General features: G+C 48.3%; 1 protein-coding gene across 16 annotated transcripts in view; it reads left to right on the forward strand.

Moving 5' to 3' along the window:
* Window positions 1-13,118, forward strand: part of IGFN1 (immunoglobulin like and fibronectin type III domain containing 1) — a 62,783-nt gene that overhangs the window by 2,273 nt on the left and 47,392 nt on the right. For 15 of the 16 annotated variants that reach the window (XM_040616408.1, XM_040616412.1, XM_040616419.1 and 12 more), the window contains exons 2-3: window positions 912-1,132; window positions 1,771-1,935. The gene's annotated coding sequence lies outside the window, so the exon portion shown is untranslated. Of the gene's footprint in view, window positions 1-26; window positions 122-911; window positions 1,133-1,770; window positions 1,936-13,118 lie in introns of those variants that run through there. The other variant, XM_040616409.1, reaches the window with a different exon arrangement.

The raw sequence follows: 13,118 nt of genomic DNA on the forward strand, positions 1-13,118 counted from the left end.
GCGCTCCCATTGGTGCGAGGGGTGACGTCCAGTGACAGGCAGTAGTCCGCAGCCAGTCGGGAGGCAGGTCTCTCGGGCGGCTCCTGAGGAGCGGCTCCGCGCCTCGTTCGCGCCCCGCAAGGTGAGGGACGGGCCGGCCGCCATCGGCCCCGGCGGGCCCGGGCGGCAGCAGGCGGCGTTAGGCGGACCTGGCCTGGGGCAACCCCCGCGTGGCTGCCCCCTCGTCGGGCAGGGCAGGCCAGGCCAGGCCAGGCCTCCCCGTTCTGAGGCTGAGCCACGGGAGAGCCCCGTTCTCTCTCAGTTCTCCTCCGCCCCAGCTCCTCCCCCTCCCCTCAGCTCCCCCCCTCCAGCTCCCTCCCTCTCAGCTTCCCCCCCCCCAGCTCCCCCACTCCCCCGCACCCCCCCCCTGCTCTCCCCCCCAGCGCCCCCCCCTCAATTGGCCTCACACCTTTCGCAGGAAAGGCATTGCTGTGTCCATCAGAGGAGAAAACCCAGGCCACGTAGCCTTGGTTATGATGTTTTGGCTGATACGTAGTTATAAATGTTATCTGTGATCTTCTAGGCTCAAAGACTGTGGGTCTGTAGTCAGTCTCTTGTATTAGAAGCCAATGACTTATTTTTGCTCTATCATTGTGCCAGGAGGAGCGTTGTTCCTTTCCAAGGCTGTGGGGTCTTGTGTTTGTCCAAAGAGAACGTTTCTGAGACCTGGCTCGAGAACCGGCTGGGTTTTGCCCCATTTTCTGTGGCTGCACCCTTTGCTTCAGGCGTGCACAGAGCCGCGGCTGTGGCCCTGCTTCTGTGGCAGCCCCCTGGAAAGGTTGAATTGCTTCTCCGCTTGCTCCAGTCTTCTGCTGGTTGACCTGAGCTCTATCAGTGGCGCTGGATAAAATCAGGATCTAATTCTCTTTCAGATAAAAAGCATCCATTGATGGAACAGGGGAAAAAGGAGACCCAAACCTGGGGTCTAAAGTCTTCAAACCTGGTGGCCGTGCCTCACCTGGTGTGTGCCCGCGGCCGTGTCTGTGCAGCGATGGGACCATTCCATGCAGCACTGCAGCCCTGTCCCGTGTTGGTGGCAAGACCCTTTCTGCATCGATGCTTCTTTGATGAAAATAAAAATGAGAAGACTGAGGTGAGAGATATTCAGGCTGAAATTTGTGTAAATCAGAGGGGAATGTCTGTCTGGCATAGATAAGTTGTAACTTTTTAGAAAGTAGTAAATTGATTGAGACTGCTTGTTTTAGGGTTTGCAGAATGTATAGACTGTGGCAACTGCCAGCCTTTAAAATGCCCCACACTGCTCCATGCACCCAGGGATGGGAATTACTGATGTAAAAGTGTTTTCTAACCCCATTGCTGTAATGTGTATAATCCTGACCCTGCCACGGCTGCATTCCCCCCACACTCAGCTGGAGTCGGTTATGGGACTGTGGCCTACATCAGCTGGACTGATCTAAGGAAATATTCCATGAGAATAATCCTGGGTATTAGATGCACGAGGGACTTCTAATTCCTTCCTCCTACTCCAGCACTGCTGAGCGGAAGAACCTCTTTGGTGCTAACTCACAGATCTCACTTCAGAGCAGAACCTTAGGCCTGGCTGTGGGACACTGCCAATGTTGTGAAATAACTGAGTTTTTATAGGTTTAAGAGCCAGATGACCATGGGGATTTTATGTTACCAACTTTCCCAGCACACAACTGGTGAGGAGATATTTTTGTCTTCTCTGACATGCCTGTTGTCAATCTGTTCTTCTGTGTTCTTGTGCAGCCCAAAGGTACCTATCGCCGCTTCTTGTGGGGCTGGAGTAAGCTGAATAGAAACCTACAGGAAGCAGCCTGAACTCGTGACAAGACACTGAGAAATCCCCTTGGAATAAGTAAAGGAACGGGCCCAGGCAGCTGAGACACTGAATGCAGGGATCATGTTTTTCAGGTGAGTGCCTCAAAGACAGACCCACCAAACACTACACAAGCTTGGAAGTTGCATTTCGCTTTCAAGGCTGTTTTTCAAGAGACTGATTTGCGATTCCTGGGAAAGGAGACTTAGCTGTGTGTGCATTTTCTTCGTAGTGATGGGAGGGAGATCTCACACACAACACCTCCAGGAGAGTTTTCTGTTTCCTTTCTTGCTGGCTGTCCCCCTGCCCAGTACAGCTTTTTTGTCTGTTCGAGGTAACTCAGATGTAGCAGGATCAGTTACTGTCTGGATGTCACCCCTGTTGCTGTGTTTAAAGCCCAGCAGCAGTGAAAACACAGAGAGTTTGGCTGGAGGGAGCAGGATTTGCCACTTTATTTCTTTATTCATAAGTGCACCGCTACACAAATCCAACAGATGTGGTCACGTTTCCTGAATTTCTCAGTGTGCTGAATGCTGGTCCCTGCAAAAATCTAGCTTAGAGATCTTGCCCTGGATTCCAAGATATTTGATGTTAGCTACTGAAATTGGCCTGCAGGGATCTGTGACTTGCATGGTGGTCTGTGGAGGGGCTTCATCATACTTTGGAGACTGCAGGACCAGCAATGACTTTGTGGGGCTGTTCATTCCCAGTTTTTCCCTCTAGCTTTGTTGGCAGCAGAAAAGTGAGAGAGGTGCCTCAGAGGAGCTTTCCATAGGCAGCGTCCTGGGAATACAACCCAAACACAAATCATTTGGCATGGAGGGAGAAGGAATTGGAGATCAGCATAGGAAACAAAGAAACACAAATACATAAAAGAGGAGAAATGCGTCAGGCACCACTGTTAATGCCCTGAACTCTCCCCTTACCGATGTATTTAGTCCTTACTGGTATTTGTGGTATCAGCTTCTGAAGGACAGGTGGCGTTTTTGTTAACGTGACCAATGGCTAAGGACACAGAGCAGCTTGTCCTTGCTCTTTCTGGAAATGGGTGTTAGTGATTACACTGTAAACCTTTTTCCGGCACAACGATGGGGTCACATCAGCTGCCAGATAATTAAAGGGCAATTTATTTAATATTGTAAACAAACAGATTGACTTGTAAATATTCTCGGGATACATCCTACCATTATAAAAGGTGTCCTATAATTCAGGGAGAAGACAATTCACTCCTCACCTGCAACAAAATGATCTGGTCTTTGTATTAAGCTCAAAACAAGGTGCTTCCCTTGACAAGAGAGGATGCAAGGGTGCTTGGGCATTGGCCCAACCTCCCTGAGCTCTCTTCCTTGTGCGGGATGGTTGGTTAGACCAAGGAACAGCAATTCTTCTTCTCTTTTTGCTGTCACCTCCCTTACAACTCCAAGGAAGCGGCTTCTGGTGATGTGCCTCAGTTTTCTCAGTCAAATGGTATGCAGCAGTGCTCTAGGGTTCCTGTGAGGGTGACTGAAGACCGTATGGGGATCGCAAGAACTGCTTGTGAGGGTGCATTAAGGTCTCAACATGAAAGACCTGGCAATCTTAAAAAGACATGTAGAAGCCTTATAGAGATTTCTGAGTATATGTTGATGAACAAACATTGTCAATCACAAGCAGGAGCAGCTGGTGTGTGTGTGGGGGTTGACAGAAGGTGTGGCTTTCCCAGCATGCTGGACTCCGATAGCCTGGGATATGCAGTGGCAGTATGTGTCCTTTGGTCGCGCACAGACAAGCTGGTGTTGTGAAGGACCCTCTGTCAACCATGATCTCCCGTGGGATGAATGTGTTGGAGAACAACCATTAATGTAACAGCCATGGAAGGATAAATCTAGACCGTGGAATTTGGTGTTGTGTCACACGGCTCACAGCTGTGCAGTTATTGCTCACTTGCACCTTGAAGTGTTATGGCGAGGAGACTCCTAGCGTTGGCGGCAGGGTGTCTCTGGGTTGGCGAGGGGGAAACAACCCAGGCATGGCTTATATCCCGAAGGGCTTGAGTCATGCTTCTCCACCTTAGTTGCATTTAACTGTTCCGTAGGCTGCCTCTGCCCCTAGATTGGAAACCATTTCCAGTCTAAATATGCACAGGACAGTGGAGGAGAGAGGCCTTGTCCAAGCTCACCCAGCAGTGCTAAGACTAGAAGAGTTTGCTGCTACACCCCAGGGAAGTGCTCTAGGCACTGGTCCACACTGCTTCCCTCTGCCTGAGCTCGGTTCCCAAGTAAAGAACAGAGGCCTTGTTAGAAGGAAAAGAGAATTCTTTCTGACCTGCAGTATTTCTTCAAGAGATGATGCTCTGTCCTGAAGCCTGGGAGGTGTGTAGAGGTGCAGCCCTACTGTGAACCACACAGGAGCTTGAGAAATAGCCTCATCTGCTGGAGCTGCCACCTGAAGGGGTAGGAGAATGTGTTCTTACGGGGTTGGGGCAGATAGAGACTTTGCAGAGCCAGATACATAACTGTTTTCATGTTCTAAGACAGTGCTTATAAGAGCACTGCCTACAGAGATGGTGCTTACGGCGCGGTTTGGGTGTATAGAAGTCTGTGAAGTGTCAGTGGCACCCTTCCTGCTATCCTCCTGCTAACCTGTATGTGATGTGGGGGAAGAGGGGAAGGAATAAAATCAGGCTGGTTGTGATAGATCACGTTTGTGAGACTGAGCCTCTGGTGACAGTCCTCTGCTGTTTGGTTGCTTTGCACCCATCTCTGCACTGCAGGGGCTTCCCTGTAAGTGTCCTCCTGATTGGCAGAGAAACGCTGCATTTGGCATTCTTTTCTGTGAGATCTGGTTCAGCCAAAAATAAGTTTCTCCAAGATTTTTGATGGAATGGCATGAAACACTGGAACAGTTAGGCCTAAGTGTATTATTGGCATCAGGCCTGCAGCGGCTTGGTTTTACCTTCTAAGGTCATGCTCCTGCTTGGCTGCAGCCACCCCAGCCCACCTCCCGCTGTGATCTACTCCACTTTATTAGCTAAGAGCTATTGAGCTGGGCTGATAGTCAGGGATCCCTCTTTCTGGTTCAGAGTGGGTCGTGATTTAACTGTGGCCAGCAACTGAGCTCTGCGCAGCCACTTGCTTGCTCCCACTTGGTGGGATGGAGGAGAGAATCCTGAGTAAAAGTGAGAAAACTTGTGGGTTGAGATAAAGACATTTTAACAGGTAAAGCAAAAGCCACGTGCTCAAGCAAAGCAAAACAAAGAATTCATTCACCACTTCCCATGGCAGGCAGGTGCTCAGCCATCCCCAGGACAGCCGGGCTCCATCACACCCAATGGGGACAAAACGCTGTAACTCTGAGCATTCCCCTTTCCTCCTTCCCCAGCCTTATATACTGAGCATGACGGTCTATGGTATGGAATATCCTTTGGCCAGTCGGGGTCAGCTGTCCCGGCTGTGTCACCTCCCAGCTTCTGGTGCCCCCCCCAGCCTGCTTGCTGCTGGGGTGGCGTGAGAGGCAGAAAAGGCCTTGGCTCTGTGTAAGTGCTGCTCGGCAGTAATGAAAACATCGCTGTATTGTCATCACGGTGACTAGCACAAATCCAAAATATATCCCCATACTAGCTACTATGAAGACAATTAACTCTGTCACAGCCAAAACCAGCACAGTGCGGGAAAGTACTTTGTGTGAGACCAAGGAAATCATTCCTGCCAGAGGTCACTGCTTTCGGAGCAGTTCAAAGCCAGGTCTCCATGGTTTGGAAGGGTTGCTTGGTGCTAGTTTGGGAGCAGCAGTATTGGAGCAGTTGTCTAAGCCCTCTTCCAGTTTACACAGCTGGGGTTTTGTTTCCCTAAAAATTCCCAAGCCGCAACTGGATACAGGATTCATCATCTTCTGACCTGCTGTGCTGAGCTGCTGCTAAACAGCTGCTCTGTTTTGAAAAGAGTGAAGTGATTTTTGTAGAGACTTCCGGGCAGAATGAGTTTCCAGCATGTGGAAGGGCTGGTGGGACTGGGAGAAGGCTGTGGTTGTAGGATCCCGTCTGTATTTGGCTCCTTTGGAGCAAGGTGCTCTCCAGAAACGTTAGTAGCAACTTGGAGAAATGATTCAGCTGCATTTGGAGGAGGTAATTTTCAGTGTAAGTAAAGTATATCCTCAGTTTCTCTGGCACAGAAGAGAATACAAAAATGTTAGCGAGTGGACAAGTTCCCTCAGTCCCAAACGCTGTGCCATCAGCTTTTAATTTGGGAGTCTCCAGATGGGACATCACTATGGATCCATCCATGTGGATGGGAGTTTTGCCTCTCACGCCAGGGCCTTGCCTCAAAGAGGAGAGCAATGGAGGCTCCAGCCACAGTAGCCTGTCGTCTTCTGTGTGGACCGGCACTAGGGAGGGCTGAGAGGGGTTGTCTGTGGGTTTTGTGGCTTTTGGAAAAGGACAGGGAATGCTCATAAGCCTTTTATTTCTATATTACTTGGAGGAATTAAGACATAAGTCAGACAAGCAAGCACTGGCACGCGGGTGGGAAGCTCCTGAAGGCTCCCCATATTACACCAGTCACTTCAACGCAAGTACAAAAATACACTCGTGTGACACCGCATCACAGCATCTAGCCAAATAACCTGCTTCTCTCTTCGTGTGACAGTGATGTGTAGGGCAGGGTGCAAGAGCTGTAGTAGTGTTCAAGGATCCAGTTCCTGGTGTGCCTCAAAGGTCCATCTGTCTGTGAGTTAGGAACTTCCTGAACCAAAGACCGTGGGCTCGTTTCAGTATTTAATAGCTGCTTGATGAACTTTCCTCAGAGAACAGGAGCATAGGCCTAATCCACTGTTGTCTCCACAGCTTTTGTTGTCAGCTGTAGCGGAGTACATATATTTATGGTCAATTAAAGTGACATATTACAGCCACATGATGTCATCGGCAGTCACCCCAGCTGTGCTGAAATTAACCCAAACTGTTGTATTTCCAGCTGGGGGACTCCTATCCATGAGGGATTGTCTGTGGTGTGGGATTTCCCTGTACATGATCTTTTCAGGTCAGACTTGCTCCCCAGAAGGTAGTGACACTTTTGTTAGAAAATATTCCATCCTGTCTAAATTAATCTTTTTGTTACTAATCTTGGAAGTAATAAGATAGTGTTGTGGCAGGCAGTGCGCTCATCACACATGTAGGTTGTATTAAAAATAGACCTTAAAAAATAATTTCTTGGGCCCTTTTAAAATGATCCTGGATCTTTGTCAAGAGAACTCCATGCTTTTCCTCCCCCAGCATTCCTCTCTCCTTGGAATCCTGCTCCCCTCATGGCTTTTTGGTTAGCCTTGCTTGCTGCCATAGATATTATTTCTCATATTATATTTCATCTTCCCCCTCCCCATGTTGCACTGCAGCCACTGAACAGGACGGTCCCTCATCCCAGTCTCAGCAGGACGAGAGGGGATAATGTTGCTGACAGAAGACTATACGAGGCAATTAACAGCTTTTACCAGCAAGTGGATACTGATTGGAAAGCCGTAATTCTGTACTTGTCAAAGAGCCTTCTGCTTGGAAAGGAAGACAAAAGGGCCTGGGCACAGGAGCTGCTCCGTGCTACTGCTACGGCAGCTTTCTGCTTGGTCAGGATTTATTTGAGACTGGGTTCCAAGGGATATATTTGATGGGGTTGGTCTGTGCAAATGTGACACGCCACCACTCAATGCTTCTGCATCACCAAGACCTGTGCTGGATTGTTCTGGGCTTCCAGCTCTGTGTAACAAAGGGTCCCATGAGCAGTAGGAGCATGCCAAAAATCCTGTTTCCCTCCATTGCTCTTCTGAGCTCAGGGACTGAGGGGTGTGTAATGCAGAGTGAGATTCATCAGCCTGTGGTTGTAACAGTGAAGAACATCTATGGAGGGAGATACTTGCCCTTTCTATGGAAACATGGGTGATCTGCACTGCTGGGACTGGCAGAACCCTGAGTGCAGCCTTTGTGCAGAGAGAGGGATGGGGGATGCTGTGCCAGAGGGTGTTTGATGCAACACTGGAAGATACTGGTCAGTTACTGGAAAGTGGTGGTGGTGGTATTCTGCTTCACATTGCACTGGCAGTGCTGGAAAGGCTGACACCAACATCAGTGAGTGCTGCACCTGGCGTCACAAGCGTCTCCTGAACCTTGCCGTTGGCTCAGCTTAGTCTGCTGCAGGGATGTGGGGTCTCTGCTGGAGCTTTGCCACAGGTGTTGGAGCAGTGCAGGCCTGTGCTCCTGGCAGGAGAGCTGGAGAATGTCCAGAGCCAATCTGCTCTGGAGGGAGCTCTGGACTGATCAGTGATCCGCCAGACTGCCCCAACCTTGCAGGGTCAGGCCTCTGCTGCCTAGTGCTGTGTTGTTTACTTACCACTAGTTCCCTCCAAACATATGCCTGAGACTAACATATCTAGTGGGTGGCAGCATACATCCCCTGTTCCTCTCTCAGTTGGCCCTATTTATAGATTTCAAATGTTGGCAGGTAGGGGAAGTGAGACATCTGAAGTATGAGAGACTGTCACCGAGAAGGCAGGGTTATTTATCTGAGTTGATGAAACTTCTTGTCATTGCGGTGTATTAGGAACTCTGCACATGTGTTCCAAATCATCATTTCCAGGGCATTGGTGGGCTTGTTATTCAGGACAGAGCAAACAAAATGGTGTTAGAGTGGGAAGAGAGATTTCTACCTGAATAAATTATATCTAGTTATCACCACCTGGATGGCAGTCACATGCCAGGAAGTTTCTCCTCAGGGCTAAGATAACATCTCTCCCTTTATATTTCAACAGTCTGATCTCCCGAGCTGTACTGTTTATCTTTTCTATGTACACAGGACGAGTGGAGAGAAGGACCACTCAGCCACATGTCAGATGGGCAGAAATCTCTCCCTGGTGATTTAAAGACAATGGAGAGTGTCTCTGTTATTGCCACCATTCCTTCTTTTGTCTTATCTAGAGGAGGCTACTGCAGCTGCTCACCAGGAACCTCTGCTGCTTGCTGCTCAGTGGTTGGTTCTTTCTCAGTGTACTGTGAGACCCCCTTAGATCTCTATAGATCTTCTGCCTCAAACGCAACAGAAATAGGGAAGATTATCCTGAAAGCTGATCTTTCTACCATGGCCAGATTTCACAGTCCCTTCCCAGTCTCAATGACTCTTTCCTTGTTGGGAAATACTCATGTCTGATAGTACAGGGGTGGCCAGATAGCCCATAGGAGTGGTGGCCAGGTCTGCAGGGTGTCCCAGTGGCAGGGAATACCACTGCATTCACAATAACCAGCTCATACTGGCGCAGAGAGCTGCGATCCTACAGAAGGTGGGTGTTTTGCCCCTTCTCTGCAGCCTTCTCCCACTGCAAAGGTGTTTATCCTATTGACAAGTGCTGTGGTCCTTTCATAACTGCTGCATTAGCAGAGGATCGAGTAGCACTTAATGGGAGCAGTCTCCCTCATGAAGTGTGATTGAAAAGGTCACCAAGGTGGAAGGGAAAATATTTGCAGCAGGCTGACATAAGCCTTGGCTTCTGATTGACAACAGGTGTATATTTTATGGGCTGCCCTCCCCATCCAGCATTTTTGCTGCCCTCCTCTCCTTCCATGTATTGGCTCAGTGTTTCGCAGCGGCGCCATGGAGCATCTGCAGAGCTCAGTGGGTAGCAGACAGGGGGAATACAACCTGCTGCAGAATTCAGGGAAAAGGTGATTTCAGGCCAAGTGTTGCCTTCTGAATTAGTGAAAGCAAGGGAATCGGGTGAGGTGTAAACAAAGCTTTCTTGTGAAACTGCTCCAAGCTGAATTAGTAGGTTGACCGTGGCTGAGCTCTTTGCTTTAATGGCACAATAAATAGCTTTATTCTCCAAGGCTACTGGTTTTGCTGGGTTTTGCCTCTCCCTTCTCTTGACCCTGCGGTGGGTTTGTTGAAATGAGGTTGCTGGATCTCAGCCAACCTACATTTTGGACACTCCCAGTTTGTTCAGCTGAAATCTTACTACTGCCCCTGGCAAGCCTGCCACTGAAGTCAGACACATACCAATTGCTTTGCATGTCTTCTCACTCTACTTTCTTGCTGCTTTTAGTGTCCCATCTGCCTTATATGGTTTCTTTTGGGACAATACAGGGTATTCAGTCCAGGCCAAGTTGCTGATGACAAGCTAATTAAAGATCTAGCAAGAGAGGAGCAGCCTAATGAGGGAGAAGTGGGAGGAAGGGCAGTTTGCCAGGACTCTGCTGTGACACTTGCTTAGGGGAGCTAATTGTATGTTGTAATTGATGGTTCAAGGGAGCTATTCACCACACAGAGTAGGGCAGAGTAACAGAGACCTCTTTTGATGGCATGTCCTGAAAGGCTGTGGTGGGATCACAACTTCCCAGGTCCAGTTCTTCCTCTATGGTGTCACGTAAATACTTCTATCATGGAGTTACGCCGTCTTACCATGTTACAATGGGTGATCTGGAAAGTATGCTACATCTGTGGCAGTGGGGACAAAAAGCCTATAGCAGGAACGGCATCTTCTCAGGACTACTGGTGGTCATGCTGAAGGTCATGTGCTACCCAGCAGCCCTGACTGCGAGCCAGCTCACCTTCCTGCAGCGTACAGTGCACAGAGAGCAACAATCAGCGCAAAAGGGAGGTGGATTCTGGCACTGGCAGGAGCAGATGCTCTGCTGGGTCATTTCATTAGGAACGTGTGTGCTGGTAACTTGCAGGGTAACGTGGGGTTGGCCCAGCCCGGACTCACAGGGAGTCGGCGGCAAACGGCCAAGTCACAGCAGTGTGCTGGCGATGAGGCTGCTGACAGAGCTGCATAGCCCGACACTGGTCTCAGTGCCCCACTCGGTGTCTGCTTCTCCCACTTCATCCAAATTAGTCCAAGCAGGGCAATTCTTCACCTCTGGGGGATGCTCGAGTATGAGGAAAAGCTCGCTTATGAGTATGAAGAGGCTTTTATTTGGCTTTGCTTCCATGATGAGCTTCCTTTCTGAATGGCGTCACTGAGATTTCTGTGAATCACAACCAAATTACTGCCTCTCACCGAACATGGAAAATTAATCAAGAGAGCCTCTGGATGGTCTCTGTAGCTCTGAAAGGGACTGTGGACTGTAATGCAGTTGTGTCAGGTCTTGTGTGTCTTGTCCTAAAGTCTGGAGAAAGACTTTTCTAGTAGCTGCCTCAGGAACGCTCATTTCTCAAGTTAACAAATCATGCAATAGCTCTGTCTCCCACCTCCTCAAGAAACAGTCTGGGGATTCACGGTCCAGCAAAACGTTCTTACCCAAAAGGCGCAGTACAAGTGCTGTTGTTGTTGTTGCAGTTGTGTTTGGCACAGGCCTCTGCCAGGGAGATCTATTTGCAGGGTGAGCTCCCGTCCTTGAAGCCAAGTGCCCAGGGGTGTCAGTAGGTGTATACAGCCACATTCACACTGTCCTCCCTGCCACTGCAACCCCTCCTCACAGCTTCTAAAATTCCTCTCACCAGGGAGGTTATTTCCTTATTATTAACACCTGTTCGGGCAGGCAGATGCGCGGACCGCTTACAGAGCCACTAGGACTGAAAGCTTTTATGCATAACTATATCAAGAGGTGTTAAAACTGGCCGTGTGTAATTTATAGTCTGTAGCAGGGGAGTCAGCCCACTAGACTGAGCATGCTGGAGCATTAGCTCTGCTGTCAGCTCAATTGTCAGCCGGATGCCGAAGGAGGTGGAGTGGATACTCTGGGTCACAGCTTTCCGCATTCTTGATCGCAAGTCAGCAGAGTTATGAACCCTAAGACAACTGTTGTGATTCTTAGGCCCTGAAGCACTCAGCAAATCAAATCAAGTACTGTCAAGCAGGCATGCACACAAATACACACATCTACACACCAAATGATGGAAGAATCACCACTATAACTGACATAGGAGAAGACAGACACACAACAGTGGTATTTCTGCCTCTATGAAATGCCAAACTGTGATTTCTACCTAAAAGATGTGGAGGTCTTGCTAGCAGGTGAGAATTGGGACCTTCTATTCTAAGGGCATCACTGGCCTGGATGTTGGTAGCGCTTAAAGCTTGTGTAATGCTGGCTTGTTAGTTCAAATGAGTACACTGTCTTACTTAAAGCTTTCTTCATTGCCCTGCTGCTGGCCTGGTAGATGGGTGTCCTACCGTGCTGTGCACAAAGTTCACTATGATTTGGCTATTGGAAGAGAATGCCTGAGAGCAGGGACAACAAATTGCCAAAATAACTGTACAGCAAGTCACTCCCAAATGGCATTTACTGCAGCCAAGGGTTTCTGAGTTCAGTGTCTCCGGGCCATTTGTCCTCCCAGACTTCACTCCTGACCTTAGAAAAGACCTCTGAATCTGAGCGGCAGAAAGTTGTGTCACAGAGTTCCCATTATAAAATAAATAAACCTCTGTTAACTCTGTCAGATGCTCTGCCTTATTATTCTAACTAGGAGGCTGTATTAGTCAGATTTAATAGTTAAAAATCTCCTGATATTCCTCTTTATAGTCAGTTATTTCCATTTGTCCTTCTTTCACCTTGTCCCCCCTTTTGATATTTACTTTTGTAAGGTATTTAATAGTATTTTCCCCCCTTCTCTCCTTGGCTGGGCTGAACAAACTAACCTTATTCATTCTTTTTTAATATAGCTTGCTCTTCACTACCTTGAACAGCCCATGATGCCATCTCCATACACCTTCTTACTTAAGAAAATTGTTCCTGAATATGAACAAACAGCAGTGTTCCCCGTATTCTGGTGTAGGCCTCAAAAACTGAGATTGAAAGCTGGCCCTGATATTTTTCTAACAGCAATACTTCATCAGCTTGTACTGGAATTGCACATGGAGTTTTTCTTCCACTGCTTTCACGGTAATTTCTGTTTCTGTTCCCTCTGTTCTCATGTCAGCTTTGTTGTCATCATTATCACTGTCATTATTATTGAAAACTGAGGCTTCACACATTCTCACCCTCTCAACACTGCAGAGTGAACCCATTTAATCTTCTTTTTTTGTCTAGATTTTTTCACTGTTTTAAGGAATTTGTACTATCCTCCTGTGGTTGATATTTGTCACTTCTTGAACACAGCATATCCTGATTTTGAAAACAAACCAGGTTGGAAAAGGCATAAAAACTACTAAAACATCCTTTCTCAAACTTATCAGGACAAGAAACCTGACAGAATCTCTAGGTGTGAAGAAGGTGTGAAGGAAGTACGCTGGAAAATTAAGGTCATAGCAGAAAAAAAGCCCAATATTTTTTTTATATCTGTGTTCAGTGTGGAGGTCCCTACTCTTTGGTTTCTCATTTGTGAGT

The sequence above is a fragment of the Falco naumanni genome, chromosome 17, assembly GCF_017639655.2.
Source record: "Falco naumanni isolate bFalNau1 chromosome 17, bFalNau1.pat, whole genome shotgun sequence".
In the NCBI taxonomy this organism is placed as follows: Eukaryota; Metazoa; Chordata; class Aves; order Falconiformes; family Falconidae; genus Falco; species Falco naumanni.